This window comes from Equus przewalskii, chromosome 4 (assembly GCF_037783145.1).
Source record: "Equus przewalskii isolate Varuska chromosome 4, EquPr2, whole genome shotgun sequence".
Lineage (NCBI taxonomy): Eukaryota > Metazoa > Chordata > Mammalia > Perissodactyla > Equidae > Equus > Equus przewalskii.
In genome coordinates this window covers 97,443,260-97,464,636 of record NC_091834.1, presented here as the reverse complement: position 1 = coordinate 97,464,636, position 21,377 = coordinate 97,443,260, and the positions used below count along the sequence as shown (strand labels likewise).

The 21,377-nt window shown below is 38.2% G+C and overlaps 1 protein-coding gene and 1 long non-coding RNA gene across 5 annotated transcripts in view; one reads left to right on the top strand and one right to left on the bottom strand.

Moving 5' to 3' along the window:
* The window catches only part of TPK1 (thiamin pyrophosphokinase 1), a 316,777-nt gene that overhangs the window by 27,707 nt on the left and 267,693 nt on the right, over positions 1 to 21,377 (top strand). The gene's annotated exons all lie outside the window — the stretch shown is intronic.
* LOC139082927 (uncharacterized) lies at positions 1,364 to 8,984 on the bottom strand. The gene is made up of 3 exons (XR_011539300.1): positions 8,868 to 8,984; positions 7,779 to 7,884; positions 1,364 to 1,589 (listed from the first exon to the last, which is right to left on the bottom strand). It is a non-coding gene; the product is annotated as an uncharacterized lncRNA (long non-coding RNA).

Below are 21,377 nucleotides of genomic sequence, written 5' to 3'. Positions count from 1 at the left end.
AGAAGAGCTGTTCTTCTTTCCCATAATGTCAGAATCCCGCATAGTGATAGCAGGCTAAATTTTCACTGAAGGTTGAAAAGTAATTCTTCTCCTTTTTTAATGGCAACACTGTCAAACTAGTGGTAGAATGATGCAAATAATTCTTGTGGGCTGTAACTATTACTATCCTACACATGTAATTTCAGATGTATTCAATCTTTATGCAAGCTTGAAATCCTGGCAGCTGATCTGATAGTTTGCAAATTCCAAGGTTTTAAAGTTTATTATATTTTTATTGAAAGGTCCCATGTAAAGTTTCTAAGGGATAGCAGAATGAGCTGAGTTACTCTGAAATTAAAGGTTTCATGGTTTTCTACCTCTCAGGTTTCTGCTCTCCAAAAGAGTAGTAGAGTAGAATTTCTTCTGAAGAAATTCCCTTCAATATAACCTTCAAATTCCCTTTTCCTTCTTTCTCTAAACTTTCCTCTGTCTAAGAGTGTTTTGGTAATGCTTGGTTAGCCCTTAAGAGGACAAGATTTCTTTGCTAGAGAGAGAAATAACAATTTGGGATGTGAATGCTATAAAGGAAACTTTGGCTTAATTTAACAATGAGCAGATAGCTACACTTCTGTTCCAGTTTATTCTGACTGGAATTTTGGCTGGGCTCTGGATGTCGCACCATTGGTTTTAGATTGAAAGGGTCATCTAAATTCAGAATTGACGTTTCTGTTGTCTAGATTTGCCCTGCACATCTTTATCTTTGTAGGAAGGATGCTGTTCTGTTGTTGTTCTCCATTTTTCTGATTCTCCTGACTGTTCTTGAGATGTTCAAGCATAGTCTTCGTAGCCTCTTCTTGAGAGAAATCGTAGAGTCATACTGGATGGGTGGTCAGATTAGATTATGTTCACTTTCAGCCCAGGAGGCTGTGGCCCTGGCCTTCCTCTGCAGGGTGAACTGTCGTCAGTGGTCACAGGAAGTGGTTGGGGTTTCTGGAGAGCTTGGCTCCGGGTGATGAGGAAGTCAGATTTGTTTCCTGTGATAAAAGGGCGATGAGGACGAGAAGTATGATGAAGTATATCATAGAGTGGTTGTTAACTAAGGAATTCAGACTTGAAGGTCTGAGTTGATCACAGGTCACTCAGACCTTCTGCTGTGACTGAATGGGAAGAAATAGCTAACACATGGAAGAAAGCATTCTTTAGTGAAAAAGTGGTGGGCTTTTCCTGTAGTTACAGACATAGCAGACTGTGTTGGCATTTATCATTGAAGCTTTGAATAAGCCTCGTGAAGAACAGTAAGAAAATATGAAAAGTGACAACGTCTTTGAAATATAATACCAAAAGATGCTAGACGGTCTCTGAAATTGTATGCAGAGATATATTATTTTTTTTTTTTAAAGATTTTATTTTTTCCTTTTTCTCCCCAAAGCCCCCCGGTACATAGTTGTGTATTCTTCATTGTGGGTTCTTCTAGTTGTGGCATGTGGGACGCCGCCTCAGCGTGGTCTGACGAGCAGTGCCATGTCCGCGCCCAGGATTCAAACTAATGAAACACTGGGCCGCCTGCAGCGGAGTGCGCGAACTTAACCACTCGGCCATGGGGCCAGCCCCTGCAGAGATATATTATTAAGAGAAAAGACTTAATAAAAGTTGCATGTAGGGCTGGAATTTTTTAGTGACTTCGGGATTCAGAGTAAAGTCTTTTTTGTAGTGTGAAACTTTATGATAATGTACAGGGGAAAAAAGTGAGTATGTTTCCATTGCTACTGCAGGGTACATAGAGAGGAATGAGTATAATTTGCTATGAAAATCTTTTATTTGGACCTCCAGTAATATTTATATATATTTGTGTGGAATCCATTTTAAATTTAGTTACACGGTTAACTAGGGAACACTACAGAAGGGTAAATTACTTTAATCAAATATTGGAACCACAAGAGTAAATACTGGCTTGCCCTTTTTCTTTTATGGTTAGAATTTTCATTTCTATAAAGTTTCACTGTAAAAAGAAACTTGCATAAATTTAGTTGGTTGTTTCTTAATGAACAAATCTAGAAGCAGGAACTCACTCAACTTGTTGAGGAAAGAGAATCTGTGTGGTTACCTATTTCTTGAATTTTATGATTTTAAATTTAGATTACTAAAATTTAATGTGTACAAATATGTGTTTTTGGAATTACTTTAGAAATATTTATTTCCTTTACATTAAGTTAAAATTGAATAATCTTACTCTTAAAAAATGAACTTTTAAAGGCTTTTTTCCCCCGTGAATTTTTATTAGAATTGAGGTTTTATGTTGCATTAAGTTATGTTACAGTTTGCAGAATACTGATTGGTAGAGGTTGGAGGTAAAAATGTAAATTGAATTTTGCAATCAAAAAGACTGGTACAACTTAGTGATTTTTTTCCCCCTTTGCTTAGAAATATATTATGACCTGTAAAAATGTGCAAATGAGGACTACATTAGTTTAAGGAAACTAACAATAAAAAGAGAACGACATCTTTTTAAAGCCCCATATTCTTTGGTAATTTCATAATAAATGTTGTGAAATTAATACTCTAGCCAGCAGTATTTTGAAGGGGGAGGATATTTGTGGATATGTCCAAAGCTAACTGTCAGCAAGGAAGTTGCTACCTTTCTTGAAAGCTAGAGAAAAGGGGGTGAAGTTAACACTCTACAGTTCCAAGTGGCTTTAATTCTGGCACAGGAAATTAGCTGTTTATGAAAACGGCATGAAATGTAATTCAGAGCAGCTGTCTAGTCTATCAGCAGGAACAAACTGCTCATGTTTTAAAGTATATCAATTACCATAGGTGCCCATCATTGACCTGTTTAACCTGCTGATCTGTGCTCAAAACTAGGGAAAGTTTGCCAATCTTTTTAAAATAAGCCGAATGAACCTCTTACATTTCAGTTGTGTTATTTCATTAATTGTTAAATTTGTGCCCACTCACTGTTTAGAAATTTTTTTTGTTATTGATGTATAGTAACCAGAAAAGTATTTGTCTGATAGATTTCACGTGTTGAATGCACCCATGTAATCTGCACCCAGGTGGTCTCGCTGTTTCTGTAGAGTAGAGCCACGGAGACCCCCCCTCTAGTGCCCGCGTCCAGTGAAGATTAGATCCCTGGGTGAATTTTTAATGTTTCTACACTAGCTAGTATATTTACCACAATATTAAAAATTACTTAATTTCCTGAAGCTACTTGGTAGAAATGTTCTCTCTCAGGGAATCTCAAAGTAGCCTTAAAATAAAATGTTGATGATTTCTTTTCCAGTGATATTGTAACGTTGATACAAGTTCTCTGTACTTGCTTCTGCTTCCTCTTCATGCTCTGTAGAGTATTTAGCTTGAATAAGAGCTTCTTTTAAACTCTTAATTTATATGAGGTACTGTGCTAATACTGAGAGATACAATAATGAACAGGCATCTAGGCCTTTCTGATCCAGGAGAGATAAATAAAGCAACAAATCAACGTGGAAATTGCTGTAATAGAGTTATATGCTGGAGTGTTTGGCAGAAGGATGGATAGAAGGACTCCCCTGTGCCCCAAAGCAGAATTGGTGCAGTCATTAAGGTTATTAGTAATGCTAGTGTGTAGTTGCAACTGTAAATAGAATGCTGAAATGCACTCAAAAATAGGTGCAAGATATTCAGACTTTGAGTCCTAGCTTGAATGTTTTTGAAAGATTGAGATATTATTTGAAGGCCTGATTGATCTTTCCAGAAAACTCTTTCATCTGTGTGTGGAATAATCTGGCAAAAGACTTCCAGATATGGCTGTGTGTCTGAGTGCCCTTTCTGTCCTCTCTTTCTTTATATAGGAGGATGCATATCCGTGTTATTTCAACAACACAGGAGTAAGGGCTATAGTGGAGAGATAGTAAGATAAAGATGAGCCATTATGATGTGAACTACACTATATAGGATCTCTATCAGCATCAAACTTCACCGTCCTCTTTAGTCATGGGTAGATATGAAATTCAACAGCTATTTTTGAACATTGACTATAAGCCAGGTACTGTGCTGTGTACCAGGTGATATAGGTAAGACTTAGTCCCTGCATTCAGAAGTACGTAGTCCAATTGGGCATCCAAAATAGAATAATCACAGTACTACAGTCATGATGCAGTGTGCCAGCTGCTCTAATTCAAGTATGTGGCAGTTGGTATGAAAACACATAAAATGACATGCTTATTAAATGGCTTGTATCTTGGGCACAGTGATCACTAATATATATTTTTCATGTTGGGAGAACAATTGCTGTATAACTTTAAATTACAGCTCAGCTGGTTTGAACCAGTGGAGAGAGCACCATGACTGAAGATGTCAGTAGGAGTGCGTTTACATTAAAAGGAATGATCAGTTTGTTCCTGATAAGGGACTTGTGATGGGAACAAGCCTACAATGAAAGTTTTTCTTTTTGGCCACAGTGTTTTGTTTTGTTTTTCTTAAGGCTAATAACTGACCTGTTTATAAGCAGCAAGGCTACATTAGTTTCCTTGGCTTTGGTTTAAACAAATTACCTTACCAAATTTGCTTATGTTCACTGAACAGTTAAATACTGAACGCCTGCTCTGTGTCAGGCATTGGAGATGCATTGATAGTTGTGGAGAAATTTCTCTTTAGCTGGAGGAAAATAAGCAATCACCATACATAAACATAGTAGACATTGTGCTTGAAGCTTGTAAATGTGGAAGAAAAAGAGTCGGGTTAGAAGGATTGGAAGTGTGTGTGACAGGGGAGGCCTGGGTGGTGCCATTAGAAGGGAGCCCAGTCCATAAGACTGCCCTCATTTCTCACACGAATGGCAAGTTCAGGGGTCCTCAAGACTGCCCATTGGTTCAATAATTTGCTAGAAGGACAGACAGGACTCATGAAAGCTGTTATACTCATGGTTATGGTTCATTACCTGTAAAAGATACAGATTAAAAGCAGCCATGGGCAGTGGCACTTAGGGCAGAATCCAGGAGAGTTCCAGATGCAGAGCTTCCAGTTGTCCTTTCCCTGTGAGGTACGGACAGCATCCTCAGCATTGATGTATGACGGCAGGCACAGAGTATTGCCAACCAGGAAAGCTCACCCAAGCCTTGGTGTCCAGAGCTTTTATTGGACCTCTGTCATAGAGGTATGGTTGACTGACCATGTAGCTGGTCTTAGTCTCTTGCTCCTCTGGAGGTTGAGCTGATCCAAAGCTCCTATAAATCACATTGTTATACTATCCTGCATGACCCAAGGTCCCCAGGCAAACAGAGACGTTTCTTATCGGGCTTCACAATCCAAGGGCTTAGAGCAAAGGCCAGGCCTCTCTTTGGGGATGGTCAAATTCTTTTGTACACAAGTAGTTAGATTAGGCCAGGCCTCATGAGGGAGTAAGTCATGATGATGTTTGTCGAGATAGTATTATAGGCAGAGAAATAACTGGTGAAAAATCCTGGTGCTGGGAGATATGTCTGGCATGTTCAAGGAGTAGCAGAGCAAGAAGGACCCAGTGTGGCTGCAGCAGAATGGGGAAGGAGTTGTGATGGTTGAAGTAAGAGGTCCTGGGAGCCAGGTGATGTATGACCTTATTGAACTTAATTTTTCTCTGAGTGAAATGGGGGGGACCATTGGAGCCATTCGGGCAGAAGATTGATGTCATCTGACTTAATCATAAATCAGATCAGCACCATCTGATTTAATTACAAACCAGATTGGTATTGTCTGATTTAATCATAAACCGGATCCACTTTGTTGACAATGGATTTAGGAGATAAAAGGTGGAAGCAGGGGCACAAGGAAGGGGAGGATATCACAGTGAAAGACTGCAGTGACTTGGATCAGGGTAGTAACAGTGTGGGTGGGGAGAAGTGGGAAGATTTTGGTATTTTTTGAAAGTAGAGTTAAGTAGATTTGCTAAGGGACTGATTGGGGGTGTGAGAGACAGGAATCAGAGGTGACTGAGATTTTTTGCCTGAGCAGTTGGAAAGATGGAACTGGCATTAACTCCGATGGGGAACATTGTAGGTGGAGCAGTTTTGGCCAGAAGATCAGGACTTTTGTTTTTGACCTGTTAAATTTAAGATGTCTGTTATATATACATATTGGGATATGATATACAGGTTGGATATACAGTTTTGCAGTTCAGAAGAAAGATTAGGGCTGGAGACACACATTTGCGAATTGGGGGCACATAGATGGTAATTAAAGTATGAGACTAGAGGGGCTGGCTCTGTGGCATAGTGGTTAAGTTTGGCGCACTCTGCTTCGGCAACCTAGGTTTGTGGATTCAGATCCTGGGTGTGGACCTACAACCTTCATCAGCCATGCTGTGGCAGTGACCCACATAGAAAGTGTAGGAAGACTGGCACAGATGCTGGCTCAGGGACAATCTTCCTCAGCAAAAAAAAAAAAAAAAAAAGAAAGTATGAGCCTAGATGAGATCATCAAGGGAGCGAATGTAGTAGAGAGGAAAAGAGGACCAAGGGCTGATCCTGGGCTACTCTGACCTGAAGAGGCTGGGGAAAAGAGGAGGAACCAGCAAAAGAGACTGTGAAGGATTCACAGTGAGGCAGGAGGAAGACTAAGGGATATGATGTTTTGAAGACTAAGGGAATATGGTGCTTTGGATACAGGTAAAGAAAGTGCTTCCAGGGAGGAGGGAGTGATCAACTGAGTGAAATCCTGTTCCTAGGTTACCGAATGTAAGGACTGAAAATCGACATTAGACTTAGCAGTCTGGAGTCATTGCTGACTGTGATGTGAGCATTTTCACTGGGTGGGAGTGAAAGCATGATTGTAGTAGAGTTAAAGAGAATGGGATATTAAGAGATTGGGGAAAAAATGAGAATAGAATTCTCAAAAGATTTTGTAGAGGCATTACATAGAGTAGAGAAATGAGGAGGTATATTGAGGGAGAGTTAGGGTGTGTGTGTGTGTGTGTGTGTGTGTGTGTGTAAAGCATGGAGAATTAACAGCATTATGTGTGCCGATAGGAATGATCCAGCAGAAAGGGAAACGATTATGTAGGAGAAAAGAAGGAAGCACTACAGAAATGAGATCTAGTGATGAGATCTAGAACGAGAGGGGCTGGGATCCGGGGCACAGGAGGAGGAGTTGGGTGGTAGGAGCATAAACAGTTGTCTGTGTGGGAGAGTGAGCAGTGTGTATGAGGACAGAGATGATGTAAGACTTTGTGGAAGTTTTTGTGACTGATTCACTTTTCTTACTGAAGAAGGGTGTAAGGTGATAGGAGGAGAGTGAGAATGAGGCAGGCGGTTTGAGGGGAAAGGGAAGAAGCAAAGTACTCTTAGAGTGGAGAGTGCAGACCTTGTGTGACCTGTGTCCCCTTTCATTCAGACTTGGCCATCTTTCTGTCCCTGAGAAGCACATCAGTGACTTTTAGTATTCTTTCATTTGGTTTAATTAAATTATTTGGTTGGGTATTCCCATCAGTCTCCAAATAATTTAATCTCTGTGTATAATTCAAATGTATTTAAAATGGCCCCAAGCTCTGTAGCTTTGCTGTTGTAAAAATTGGAAAAAAAGATCTTTCAGCCAGTATCCTCCTGAGTATTCAGCCCAAAAATGTACAGGATTTAGTATAGTGCTGTGCTTACGAGGGGGAAACTCTGGGGCCAGACTCCCCACTGTTAGTTCTGTGATTCTGGCCAAATGAACTAACTTCTTCAGTTTTTTCATCTTAAAAACAGGAAATGGAAAGAGTACGTACCCATAGTGTTGTGTGAAGATTCAAGAAAACACTTTGAACAGTCAGGGCTCAGATCATGCTAGTTATAAATGATGATTATCTGTACCTTTCTTCTTTCACATTGCAGCAGAATGAGCTTTTTAGAATTTCTCAGCTGGAAGTAGGTAGCCTCTTCTGGGTCAAATTTCTTCCTGTAGGTTCCTCCAGTTTATCTGCAATGCATAAAAATGCGAAACTCAACTTTAAGTTCAGTTTTTTCCGTTTAGTGAGTTGTGCCCAGATCCGACCAGCTGTAATAGTGACTGGCACCTTTCTTTTGATTCTGCCTTGACTGGTAGCTTCCTGTAAAGACCTCTTCCTAGTCGTGCAGGAGAGGTTCAGGTGACACAGAGACTTCTCGGATGCTTCGTGGGGTCTGCAGTCAAATTAGCTAAACACCAAGAACTGGCTGAGTAAAGTAGAACTGAAACATGAATACAGTTCTCTGTGTCATGATTGAAACATCTTGTGAACCAGCTCCTGCTTTTGGGATGAGGCAAAAAAAAAAAGGCTGACAGTCTCTAAATATTTACCTTAAACTGGAAACCTCTTCTAAACTGATGATTTATTAGTTTTTAAAAAAATCAAAGAATTTATAGATATTCTGAGGAAATACATTTTTGAGTGTTCATTTACTGTAAAAATGTATTTGATACTCTAGCACCCTAGAAAAATTCAGAAGTACAGAGGATTAAATCTGCAGTGTCCACAAAATGCTTTGTTTTACTGAGAATAGGAGAGATCTGCTTGTTGAAATGAGACATTTTTGTGCAATAGTTCATTGTAATTGAGTTTCAGTGAACCATGGGGCCATGACATGAGAGGTAATAGAAATCTTTTATGAAAGCAGGGGAGCGATGGAATATTGGGCCTGATTCTTAGCTGTTTCAGTTAAAAAGCATTTATTGATCATCTGCTGAGTACCAAGCCCTGTATTGGTTGCTATAGGGGAGACAGAAAGGAAATAAAAGACCAGGATTCTGCCCTTGAGGTGTGGAGTGGATGTGGTATAAAACTTTAGATTTACGAGAACCAAATTTAGTCTGTTCTCCCCTCTTTTAAATCCATGCAGCCAGAGTACTCAAATATAACTTCTTACTCTATGATGGTTATTAAATGATGCTTTTGAGACCGAACCTGAAGTAAGTTCACTCACCCGTTGTGCAGCAAGCCAATCTCTGACACTGGGTGTGGTGGAAGAAAGTAGGAATTTTACTTTTGCACAGCGCTGAGCAAGGAGAGAGGGCAGCTAATGCTGAAATCCCAAACTCCCTGAAAAGCTAAAAGGAAGGGTTTTTATTTGGGGTTTTTGGTAGGGGAAGGGGAGCATATGGCCTTGCTGGTTGGAGCTTTCCCACCAGCCTGTCATTGGCCTTGAGACTACTTGCAGAGAGGAGGGAGCCCATGACCTTGCTGGTCAGCAGCTTCCCCACCACCAGCCTGTATCTCTTTGTGGGGAGGAGATAATCCAGGTGCTTGTCCTTGGTGGTGTCTGTCTCCATGGGGGATAGTGGATTCTGGAGCCAGGAAGCCAGAGAGTAAGCAGGGAGTGCATGTTTTGATTTTAAACCCATATATGCTGGGTTTAATGTGGGGAAACTGATATCAGGGTCAGTATCACTTTGAATTTTGAGTGGGCGGGTAGGATTGGAAAACAGACTTCACAACTACATGTAACTGGTTTAGAATTGCTGTGCTTAACCAGTGTTTAACCAATTGAGTACACAGTAGTTACCACATAATTACATTTTCAAGTTACAGAACACTCAGTCAATTTAGGAATTTTATTTTCTGGGGGGTCATGTGGCCAATTGAGAAATTCCATTTACCACCAAGCAGGCTTCAATTTTCGAACTTTTCTCAAACCAGTATTTTATACATGCCTTCTTGGTTATGTAGAGTTTCTTAGTTACTGTTCTTCTTAAAATAATATTTAGCCATCCTTTTTATAACTGCCTTTTAAAGACTATAATTCCATTCTAGACAAGAATCTAAAATTTCTGTTTTGTACTTATTTTGTAAGTGAATTTTATTATTGCAGTAAGAAATTGCTGAGTACTTGAATCAAGATAATGTATACTTATGAAATGAACATAGTCTTCTGTAAAATTTGCTTTAAAATGATATCCTGACTGTGTATCATCATTTAGTATGACAAAATGTTAAAATTAGGATTTTTTTGGGTAGCATTTTGGTACTTCATGGAAATGAGTAATAATAAAAGAGTAAAATAAAATATTAATTATCTGATTTAATGATTTCTTGGAATATTTAATTAAAGTTAAACTGGAGTAGAATAGCAGTGGTATAATATTTAGCTGCTTCTTGGATAGACACACCCTAGCTAGAAGAAATGAACTCTTACTCAGAAAGGTGCTATCAAGTTTTAGGTAAGATTTTTTATTTCAGTGTAAGGTTTATTTGTGTGTCAAATATATTATCTTTTAAATGAACTTGTTTGTTTAAATGAGAATAAAATATTTACTCTCTTGTATGTTTTTGAGGATGAAGGATATGCTGGTATTGAACTTTTACCTCATATGCTTTGAGCTCCGGTGGAGGCCTGGTGATGGATGTTTTAGCATGCAGACCCAAGACAGCCATTGCCGGGAGGGTCAAATTATTTGAAAATTCTAGGAATACTTCCCGTTTAATCAATCAGTCAACAGTATTTGAGTGCTTACTATTGGTCCCAGACCCTGGTAGGCATTATGAGGGTTATGGAAATGTCACCAGGATTTGGCATATATTTCTCTAATACCCTGTTTTTGAAGCATAAGGCCAAGTTGACAAGGTATGTCCTGAAATGAGTAACGTTAACACGCTAGTTGTGATGAGGTCTGTTATTAATATAACTACATTAGCTATCTTTTGGTTAGTATTTTCCTACTTCTGTAATTTTTTCCTAATTTACACTTTCAGACTTTCTGGGTCCTTCTATTTTAGCTCTCTCTCATAAATAGCATATAGCTGGGTTTAAATTTTATATCCAGTCTAACAATCTGTCTTTAAATTAGAGATTTCACTTTGTTTCTTGACTGTAACTACTGATAAATTTGTATTCATTTCTCTGATTCTTTTTTTGTATGAAAGCTTTTGTGTGGATGTCTTTTTAACCTTTTGTTTTGAAATAGAGAGAGATTTTTAGGAAGTCTCAAAGAAAGTATACGGGGAGGTCCCATGTACACTTCACCCAGTTTACCCTAATGGTAACATCTTGCATTAATCTAGTGCATGTCAAAACAACATGAGAACTAGGAAATTGGTATTAGTACTCTTCACAGAGCTCATTCACATTTCACCGGTTTTACATGCACTCATTTGTGCATGTGTGTGCACATGTGCATGTATTTAATTCTATGCAGTTTTATCCCACATGTATGTTTGTGTCACCACCACATTGAAAATACACAACTGTTCCCTCACCCCAGGCTCCCTCATGCCATTCCTTTGTAGCTTCACCTGCTTGTTTCTCTCTCCGCTCCTTCCCTAATTGCTGGGATCCACTCATCTGTTCTCTATCTCTGTAGTTTTATTTCAAGAATTCTATATAAACGGAACCATGTAGTGTGTAACCTTTTGTGATTGTCTTTTCTCACTCAGCGTAATTCCCTTGCCATCCATTCCGTTGATCACTAGTTCATTCCTTTTCATTGCAGAGTAGCGTTCTGCGGTAGCAATGTACCATTGTTTGTTTAACTATTCACCACGGGAAGCAGATCAGGGTTTGTTTCCAGTTTGGAGCTGTTACAAATAAAGCTGCTGTAAACCTTTGTGTGCTGGTTTGCCTGTGAACATAAATCTTCCTTTCCCTGGGGTCAGTGCCCAGGAGGGCAATTGCTGGCTCATAGGGTAGCTGCGTGTTTATTTTATTTATTTATTTTATTCTTTTAAGATTTTATTTTTTCTGTTTCTCCCCAAAGCCCCCCAGTACATAGTTGTGTATTTTTAGTTGTGGGTCCTTCTAGTTGTGGCATGTGGGACGCCGCCTCAGCACGGCTTGATGAGCGGTGCCATGTCCGCGTCCATGATGCGAAAGATGTCTTAGTTTATTCAGGCTGTTACAACAAATACCACAGACAAGCTAGCTTATAAACAACAGAAATTTATTTCTCACAGTTCTGGAGCCTGGAAGTCCAAGATGAAGGTACAAGCATAGTCACCTTCTGGTGAGGCCCCTCCTGGCTGTGTCCTCACACAGTGGAAGGGACGAGGGAGTTCTGTGCGGTCTCTTTTATAAGAGCACCAATCCCATTCATGGGGGCTTTGCCCTTATCAACTAATCGCCTCCCAAAGGCCCCATCTGCTAATGCTTTTGGGAAAGGCCATCTAAAGAGAAGTGGCTGCTGTTGGTACTTTGCTATAAAACCACCGGAGGCAGCGTGGTGCCCTGCTGTGGGTGCTCATCTTTGAAGGAGTCCGAGAAGAGTATGCCAGGGGAAGCCATCCGTGTGGGCAGGTGCTGCTCGATGCTGGCCTTTCAGCACAGCTGAAAAGAGCCACATATTGTTCTGGAGACCAGTGAGACAAGTACACCAGAACCAGAAAGAAATCCCTTCTTCAGTGTCCCTCTACTGACAAAGCCTAACTTTGGGCCAGCAGGCACGGGGGAAATAAATACCATGTTCAGCTCCACTATGGCAGAGCAGGTGAGGGAGAGTAGATTTGGAGCTGGGAGGAACAAAATTCATGACTGACAGAACCAGATTACAAAAAATTCAGGTGGTAGAAGAATGAACCAAATGATACCATCAGAGACAATCAGCAAAATCCAGAATGTGGGATAAACAGCTTGGTTCTTTCAAGAAATAAATTGCAAGGAAAACAATAAAAAGAAATGAAAAGGAAACCTGGATTATAAGGGACAAGAGACATATGTGTGGACCTTGTTTGAATTCTCATTTGAATCAAGTATATGAAGAATTTTTTTTTGATACAAGAGAACATTTGAACCCATTGGATAATTGCTATTAAGCAATCGTTCATTTTTTTGGATGTGATACTGATATTATGGTTATGTCTTTTAAGAAAACTCATCTTTTAGAGGTGTATACTGAAATAGTTACAGATGAAATGATATGTGTAGGATTTACTTCAGTAATGTTCTTTTGCTGCCTGTGTGTTGAAAAAACTCTCAAAGAGTGCGAACGTTGTTTTTTCTTACAGTGTATAAAAGTTATTACTATACAGATGCCCCACCTTAGCTGTGTACAGAAGTTATCAACCGTGAACGATGACCTGTCTTTAAAGTAGTGTAATATTGAATCTTGTTCCTATGTTTTGTTTGTAATGAGCTATTAGAGATTTATGATGAAGATAACTGGCATTTACGGAGACATATTCCATGGCTACACTCATATGCACTTATTTTGACTTGGTAGTTTATGATGTGAACAAGTGTCTTGTGCTTTATGGGATAGTTAATATTTTCTTATGGAAGGAAAGAAAATCAGCTATCATTTTCAGCAGTCTTGTTGACATAGACATATGTTTTCTACCTATGAGCCTGGATATGTATTCTTCTGACATATTTACTGTTACTATAAACCATGGTATTCTTAAACATTTCTGAAATGTGACTTCTATAATATTTATCCTCTGCTGATATATTATTTGTAGCATAAACTAGAGTTGTAAGTTCTGAGAGAAATTCATATTAAAACAACTACAAATTCCCAAGAGACAATATTTTAGATACCAATTAGTGCTTTTATTAATTCCTAAAAATTTTTGAAATCTCTTTGATAGACAATTTTCTAGTGTTCCTCAGCCCTGTATAATTTTGCTCTTGTTCATTTCATAGCAAAAAGTAGAGTATTAGAAATTTATAAAGTTCAAATATCATGATATAGGTAATAAAATTGAGCACTTACGGGTGTTGATACTTGTGAGTGGGAGAAGGGCTGAGCACAGGAAGTAGGGTGCATTCTTTGTTAAATTTATTAACATTTTTCTTAACTTTTTAGGGATTTCGTGAATAGTTATATGCAACTCATTGTTGTGCCTAAAACTGTGGTAATTTACTTTTTCTTTTTGATACTATAAATATTAAGAACTATGAATAGCCTCAGATTTTACCCCACTTGTAAGCTAACGAGTCAGCCAGCCACGGTTTCATGGATACTGGTAAAAGACGTGAGACTCCTAGGTCAGAGATGAAGGATAGTTTATTACTCACTGCGGTACCCAGAGGATTAGCATTTTTGTGTCAATTTCCTGGACCTCATATCCACAGCATGATGTGAAGAGACAGTCAGATGACACCTGTTTATGTTGTGAGTTGTATTATAGGAAAGAAACCCAGTGCTTATGATTCTCAAGTTTTTTATAATGGGAAGTAAATGCCCTAGAAGGAGATATTATCTTTATTATACTAGACAGTAAGCATGCCTGTAGCTAGCTCCAGAGGTGACACTGTCTCTGTTTTCTAAACTATCCTTGAAAAGACAGTCTGAAACAAAAACGTTGATCTCTTACTTGTAAGACACACAGAAACATGAGAGACCCATGGAGAAATGACCTCCCAATAATATCTACCTTGTTTCTATACTGCCTTGCTCTGGCCCACCTGAATTGTTCATGAAGAGAAGAGAAGAGGACAATAAGTGTCTATATTTTAAAGGAAAAATTACTCCACTTCCTAAATTTGTATGCACATTTTGTGTATATGAGCATCTTTTAAAGGGATGTTCCTTAGAAATCAGTGACTCAGTAATCTTCCCTGGAGGACACCATCAAGTAGAAACTGTGAGTAGAAAGTACAGCTCGGTAGTCTCTCTTAGTGTAAAAGAGATTGTTTTTCCCTTCTACTAGTTAAAACAACTAACGCATTTAGTGAAATCTTTGTTTATATTTTATTTAAGCTGAAGCGTGACCATCTTCTAGGAATCTCACAGAAGGAATTTTGTGTTGTGCTAGTGATTCTGGGATGTGCCAAAATTAGTGCAAGAGGTGACAAATCCATTTGAACACCGAATATTGCCTGTAAACTGAATGGTTGTTCATACATACCCATGAGATAAATAAATATAAAGTTTATTTAATGTTAACTTTATTAATATATAAATTTAAGGGTTAGTGCATGGCATTTTTTAAATTATATCAATGGTCTCAGTGAAAAGATATAAAGATAGACATTTTTAATAGTCAAAAAAGAGATCTAGGAAACTAGTAAAACTCTTCACTCCAGAGAGGGGAACTGGTTGGTTGGGGACTGGAGAGAGAGACGGACTTATCTTTCATTGTATATGCTATAATATCTTTTAATATTAATTCCAAGTGCATTAATTACCTACTCAATAAAAAAATTTGAAAAAGTCCTTACAATTTTGATCAGTTTTAACCAGTTCAAGGGTACTTACGAGAGCCTTTGCAACTTTTAAGATCTGTTGTTGCTTGTTCATGTCTAAAGGGAAGGAATGCACCCACACTTTTATTATAGAGAGTGAGCTTGTCATAAAATTCAGTATAAAAGTGTTAAGAAACTTTCTCCATTTCAAATCTTACATTGTTCTTGGAAAATCTTGAGTATTAATATTTAATATTGATAGCAATATGATGCTATTTAAAATTTATTATTCCAGATTTTGGCAAGTTTGGCCCCACAAAAGGCATAGCAAACACACAATGTTTACTTAACAAACAAAAAAATACTTTTTATACCACCCAGTGGAAGAAACTGGCCTTAGACCCTCTAGTTTACAGGTATTTCACAGATTCATATTGTAAATCTTCAAAGAACAAAACTAAATCCTCTTGGTTCTAATATCTTCATTAAAAATAGCACGAGCACTCTGGATGTCCAGTATCAATGCCACTGCTTATGAATTTTGGACAAAGGGGGTAAATAGAATATACAAGCAAATTGAGAGACTCACAGTTGGCTGACTGTGAACAAATTCTGGCATAACTTAGACCACTGAGTATATACTTGCTTTCAAAGAAGGTATTAGAAACCTCTTACCAGATTCTCAGAAAAACTACCTCTTTGTTTCTGCTTAAGTAGTCAAATTTTATTTTTTATAACATTTTCCCCAAGAAGAGAAAAACTTGAGTTGTATTTTCTCTTAATTTTATTGCATTTATTGTTAATATATTTCCTTATATTTCTTTCTCTTGTACTTCCTATTTCTTTCTCATTTTGTTTTTTGTTTTAGGAGGTTTCCTTATTATATCTCCCTTATGTCTAATGAAGTCTTTTTCAGGACTGTTTGATTGTTTATTGCTTGTGTTGAATGGGTTTACTTTCAATTTTGTTTTGTCCCTCACTCTCTCCCTTCCTTACTTCTTTCCTTCCTTTGTTATTCTCATAACATCCTCAGATCTCTGAGGATATTCATTAAAGAAAATCTGCTTTGATCCCTGCATATATGATCCCCACAACCACATCTTGAGGTGGTGGTTCTGTAATTAATTGATCTTTTTCTTTAATATTCTCACTTATCCTCACATATCTATGAGGTCTGTTCTTTAAATATATTTAGCAATGAAAGACTTCCTGGTTGATTTAGGGTCCTGTGGATTTCCTTGTTGGTTGTATGGGCTTATGGTCCCATCTGGATTCTTCCGTGAAGGAAATCCTCTCAAATGCAGGCCTCATCTTAGAAATTACATTTAACAGGACACATGAGTTTTTATGCTAACAGTGGGGTATTTGAGAAGGTCCCTGTTAAATATAAGCCCTGGATGTGATTCAAGTACATGAGATTTTCCCCTTTTCTCTAATCCCTTCAAATAACAGTCTTAAATTTGAATGAATCAATTTTATAATTAATTTTATTCAGTTATAAATTTTAATTTATTCAAGACAGTTGGTGGTAGTTATATGTTGAGAAATGAATAGGAATTATTTAACTCATTAGATTAATACTAATTTTCATGAAAAATTTCAAGATGTACTTGTCTTTGAGGCCACACATGTCAGGTTTATTCTTAGACTTTTATTTCTCTCATACAACCTCTGGGATGTTTATGGGCAGGTACAATGTTTCTATTGCCAATGCCTTTGTGCCAAGCTCATAAGCACGCCAAGCACAACAGAATATGTGTTGAATAAACAGATGGATGAGAAAATTGAGGCCCAGAAACTGACTTTTAAAAAGCTAAAGATACACATTGAGTGTTTATTTGTTGAGTGCTGCAGACAGAGAGGACTTCCGGAGCCCAGGTTCAGTTAATTATGGCGGTAATAGAACTCAACTCCTGTGTTTTGTCTGTGTTAGCATTTTATCTGTGTCTCCTTCTCCTTGCTCTTGTAATAGGTGAATCTGTTATATTATTTTTGGGTTAGACTCAGTTCATTTGTCCTTGTGAGACTTTTCCATTTGGTCAAAGGTAAGATTAGGTCTGTGATTTCTTCTGTTGCTTCATGGTTCCTAATGTAGATGTTTATCAATTCCTATGTTTCCCCTCTTCTCTCCTTGGCCTGCCCCATGGTTCTAGGAAGTAATATATTTAACCTGAGGATAGGCCTACACATATTTTGTATTTCTGTTCTGTCATTGACATGTCTTTTGCTATTGAGCCTAATTACTGCATGTCCTAACTCTCTCTCCCAAATATATTCCCCCAAATGTACTTAGACTCATTGAAGCTTCTGTTATATGTAGTTTTATCAAGATCTTTTGTAGGTATTCCCTATTTTTTAAGTGATAATGACCTTCCTGAAATTTCTGACCACAGACTTTCATATTTCTTGTCCTTGATTCTTTGTCTACTCTTTTTGCTTCTCCCTCTATAAAAAGTTGTTCAGAAAAAGGAGAACCTCCTCATACGTATAACCATGCCACTATATTAGGTGTTTTATTTTCACTTTCTCTCTCTTACATAATAGGTGTTAAAGAAAAAACAATTAAAACTATTAAAGAAAAAAATTATTCAGTGACACTTGTTAAAGCACAGTAAAGAAGACTTTATTCAAGGGAGGGGCCGTGGCGAAAGGTGTAGGGGCCACTGCACTGGGGTCTTGCAGTGGCGGAGAGAGATTGGGCTCAGCTCTGAATACAGCACGGGCAAGTGGGAATTTATAGCTAAGGAGCAGAGTGGGGGTCAGTGGATGGGAAATTACTAAGAGGAACCATCAGGGGTAAGGGGAGACTTTGGTTAAACTGACCTAACAGGATTCCTGCTAAAGGCGGGCCGGGGGGATCAGACATCACTGGGGATGGTGGAGGTTGAGGATTCAGACTGGATGTGGAGGGTGATTCGATACTGAGGGTAGGGGGTTGTGGTTAAACTGACTTAGAAGGATTCTTCTAAAATTGGACAATAAGGAGATGAACATGGAAGTTCAAAAGTCAGGCATAGTTGAAAAAAGGAGTTCAGGGTAGCCTGAGTTTGGTCAATGAGAGAACTGTTGTCACAGTCGATCACCTTTTACTTCTGCAGATTATTTTTACTTTCTCATTTTTGTTGAAAATTTAAAGTTCTTGTAGGTCTACTTTATTTTGGTTTGATGCAAGATTTTTATTCGTTTATATTTGGAGAAAATCAAGTTTGACATCAGGCTTTATATTAGCTGATGTGTTTTGTTCATTGCTAATTTTAGATACAATGTCCATTGATATTAACGTGCCGTGTGTGGTAGAGAATAGTATTTAAATTATAATATGAAAATCCACAATAACCACAGTAATTACAGTTACTTACCTACAGTGAGCGTTTGCTCCGTAGTCTCTGTAAGTATAATTACTTTTTGTTTTCCTTGGAAAACTTTCAGCATTTAAAAGGGCCCCATGCACTAATATATCTTTGTGTAAAGAAATCCTTATCTCCCATGCATTCTTCTCGTTTTCTTTATTGTTAAAAAATTTAAATATGCAGTCTCTCCTGAAATGTTAACACACCCAGACGGTTTAGAAATGACCCATGTTTCCAGTTCATCTTGTCTGTTATTAAAAAAAAAAATATTTAATACACCTTTCTGTTGAAAATTTTCCTTAGACGTTATTTTAGATTACATTTTTTTAAAAAACGGAAGTCATTCACACACACATAATTTCAAAGCAAACCAGTAATTGTAGTATTTTCAGTTGATACTTTTTGAGTGGCTCCTTAGGCCTCCCTTTTGAGCAAGGCTCTTTGGAAGAAGCATCAGACGCCTCTGTTCTTCTGAAGGCTCACTCTTGCGTGCTCTCTAGCTCTTTCTCTCTCTTTTTCCATGGATTCCTAGAGACATATTTTTCTGTCATATTGTAACCCTCCTAAAATTGGGATGACACCTTGCAGTCACTGTCAGCCAGGTGGCAGTCATGACCTGGTTGTATGGGAAATCATTCTTTGAAACATCTGGTAAGCTCTGCCTTAGTTTTGATGAAATGAATATTACTTAAAAATCAAGGTAATCTAATCATTACATATAATTTGGGAAACAATTTTAAAAGATTGATAGAAGGAAAAATAATAGTATAGAAAAGAAACTTTGCTTACGCTAGTAATCAGGAAAATTGAAGACACTCCAACAAAAGGTCTTTTAAATGCTGAAATCTCCACCAAAATTGCCCTTTCTCCTTGAGTTTCTTGTAATTTTCCCATCTGTTCTCTGCTTCTTCCAAGGCTCATAGGCAGCCTGTTATTCTGCTGGAAACTCAGTTATTGTTGATGAGTTACTGAGAATCTTCCAACTTAGCCTTTCCTGAGTTTTTTGTGAATCGGACTCCAGGCCTCAGATCTCTTGGAATTTGCATGCAGCGTAGTCTAAGTAGGAACTCAACAGAGGTGTGGAGGGGGCAGCCCGAGGTTAAGCACAGAGGGTTTGCTGTGAAAGTCTGGCTTAGGTCTTTCTGCTCCCATTTGGTAAATTGCTTTCCTTCTCAAGCCTTTAAATTAGAAAAAATAATAGGATTTTCCCCATAATTGGCAGGGATTAAATGGAATGGTACATATAGAATACCTTGATTTCTAACCTGTGTTTTCTTTTTCTTCCTGTATTCACTGAATACTTATTGGGCGTTTCCGCTGTGCCAGGCACTAGGGATACACCAGTGAACAAGTCAAAAATTCATGTCCTCTTTGAGCTTCTTTCCTGGAGGAGGAGAATCTCAGTATGTAGTACATAGTAAGCCTTCGGTGAATGTTACCTTATTGTATAAGAAGTTATTTCGCAACCCAGTTTATGTAACAGTATAACTTGCTGTATAATGAAATAATAGCACCTTATTATTCTCTTTGGATTGACAATAGCCGGGGAAATGAGACTTCTGATTATCTCCTTGCAGGTCCCTATTTTATGGTTCCTGCTTCATCACTGCTCAGAGGAAGGCACTGCCAGGAGTTTCAGATGACAGCTTGCTGTGTTGGCACTTATTATTCAGATGCTAATGGGATAAATTCTTTGGCTTTTATACTGGGAGCAGATTTAACGTGTCTTCCTTAGATTTCACTCATAATCTTATTCACAAGTTCTTTTTAGCTTGTTTGAGAAGTCTGTAATTTTAGAAGCCCTACCTGCTGAATCACAATGCTGAGGAACATGAGTTGATTAACAGAGATCATGTTAAGAACTATTTCACTTTCATTTTAGTGTGTTAAGTCTAAAGAAGACACAACCTTACAGCTATCTGGAGCGCCCTGACATTGCTGTAAACAATAAGGCCAATAATAGCCATATCAGAATGGAAATTTTTAAAAATCAATTATTTGAGTCTTCAGAATCTCTGGCTGAAAATAATGGGTAGGGGAAGCTGGTGATCATTACTTGAAATGGCCTAAAATATATTTTACTGTGTGGCTGACACTTCTCTGGGGTTTTCTACTGCCATTTGTTAAAAGGTAAACTGAGGTACATTAAAATTTTCAAGAGCTTATTTGAACAAACATCTGTTTGAATCGGGCAGTCTCAAACTGACAGTGGGGAGGAGTGTGCCTTGGACAGGAGCTAGGGGAGAGGCTTTTAAAGGGCAGACGTGGAAGCAATGCAAGGAAATTATTTGATTGGTTAGGGCTTAAGCAGTTACCTATATAGGAAAGCCTCATTGGCTGTTTGTGATTGGTTGTTCTTAAATTTTGTTTTCTTGGATGTGAGTGCGTTCACAGTGACTCTGGTTTAGGACTGGTTTGCTTACGTAGGCTACGGAAGCATTAGAGCCCTCCCAGTCTAATGACCTCCTGTTTAATTACTTTAACACCTCCTTTTCCCCATTCATAGTACTGGCCACTTTTGTGTGTTTGGCCATTTTTTGCACATGGTGTTTTCTCTGCCTGGAATGCCTCACCTCTTCCACCTGGAGCCCTCTTACTCACCCTTCAGGGCTCCTAGGGCGAGTCTCCCGTGACACCCCACTGTCCTCGTGGAAGATTTATGTTTCCCCTTCTGTGGTATCTCATTGCACTGGCACATTGGGTTTTTCTTTTGTTTAATCTGTTGTTCTTCACACTGTCTATTTTGGGACTTATTTTTTTCATTGGCTGCAAAACCTTAATAACCATCTTAATATCATCAGCCCCTTTTATGGCATCACAGGGAAATAATGGCTTTTAAATATAAACATTAATTTCTGTTAGGAAGCAGAGACCGTTATGATCATTCTCTGGTAATACCTAGTTTCTTTTATCCTGACATCTTAATTCCACAAACTTTAATTGGTTTATTTATAAACTTTATTACAGCTTACAAATATTCATGTTAGCGTAAATTAAAGCAAAGATAGCTTAAATACTGCTTTTAATT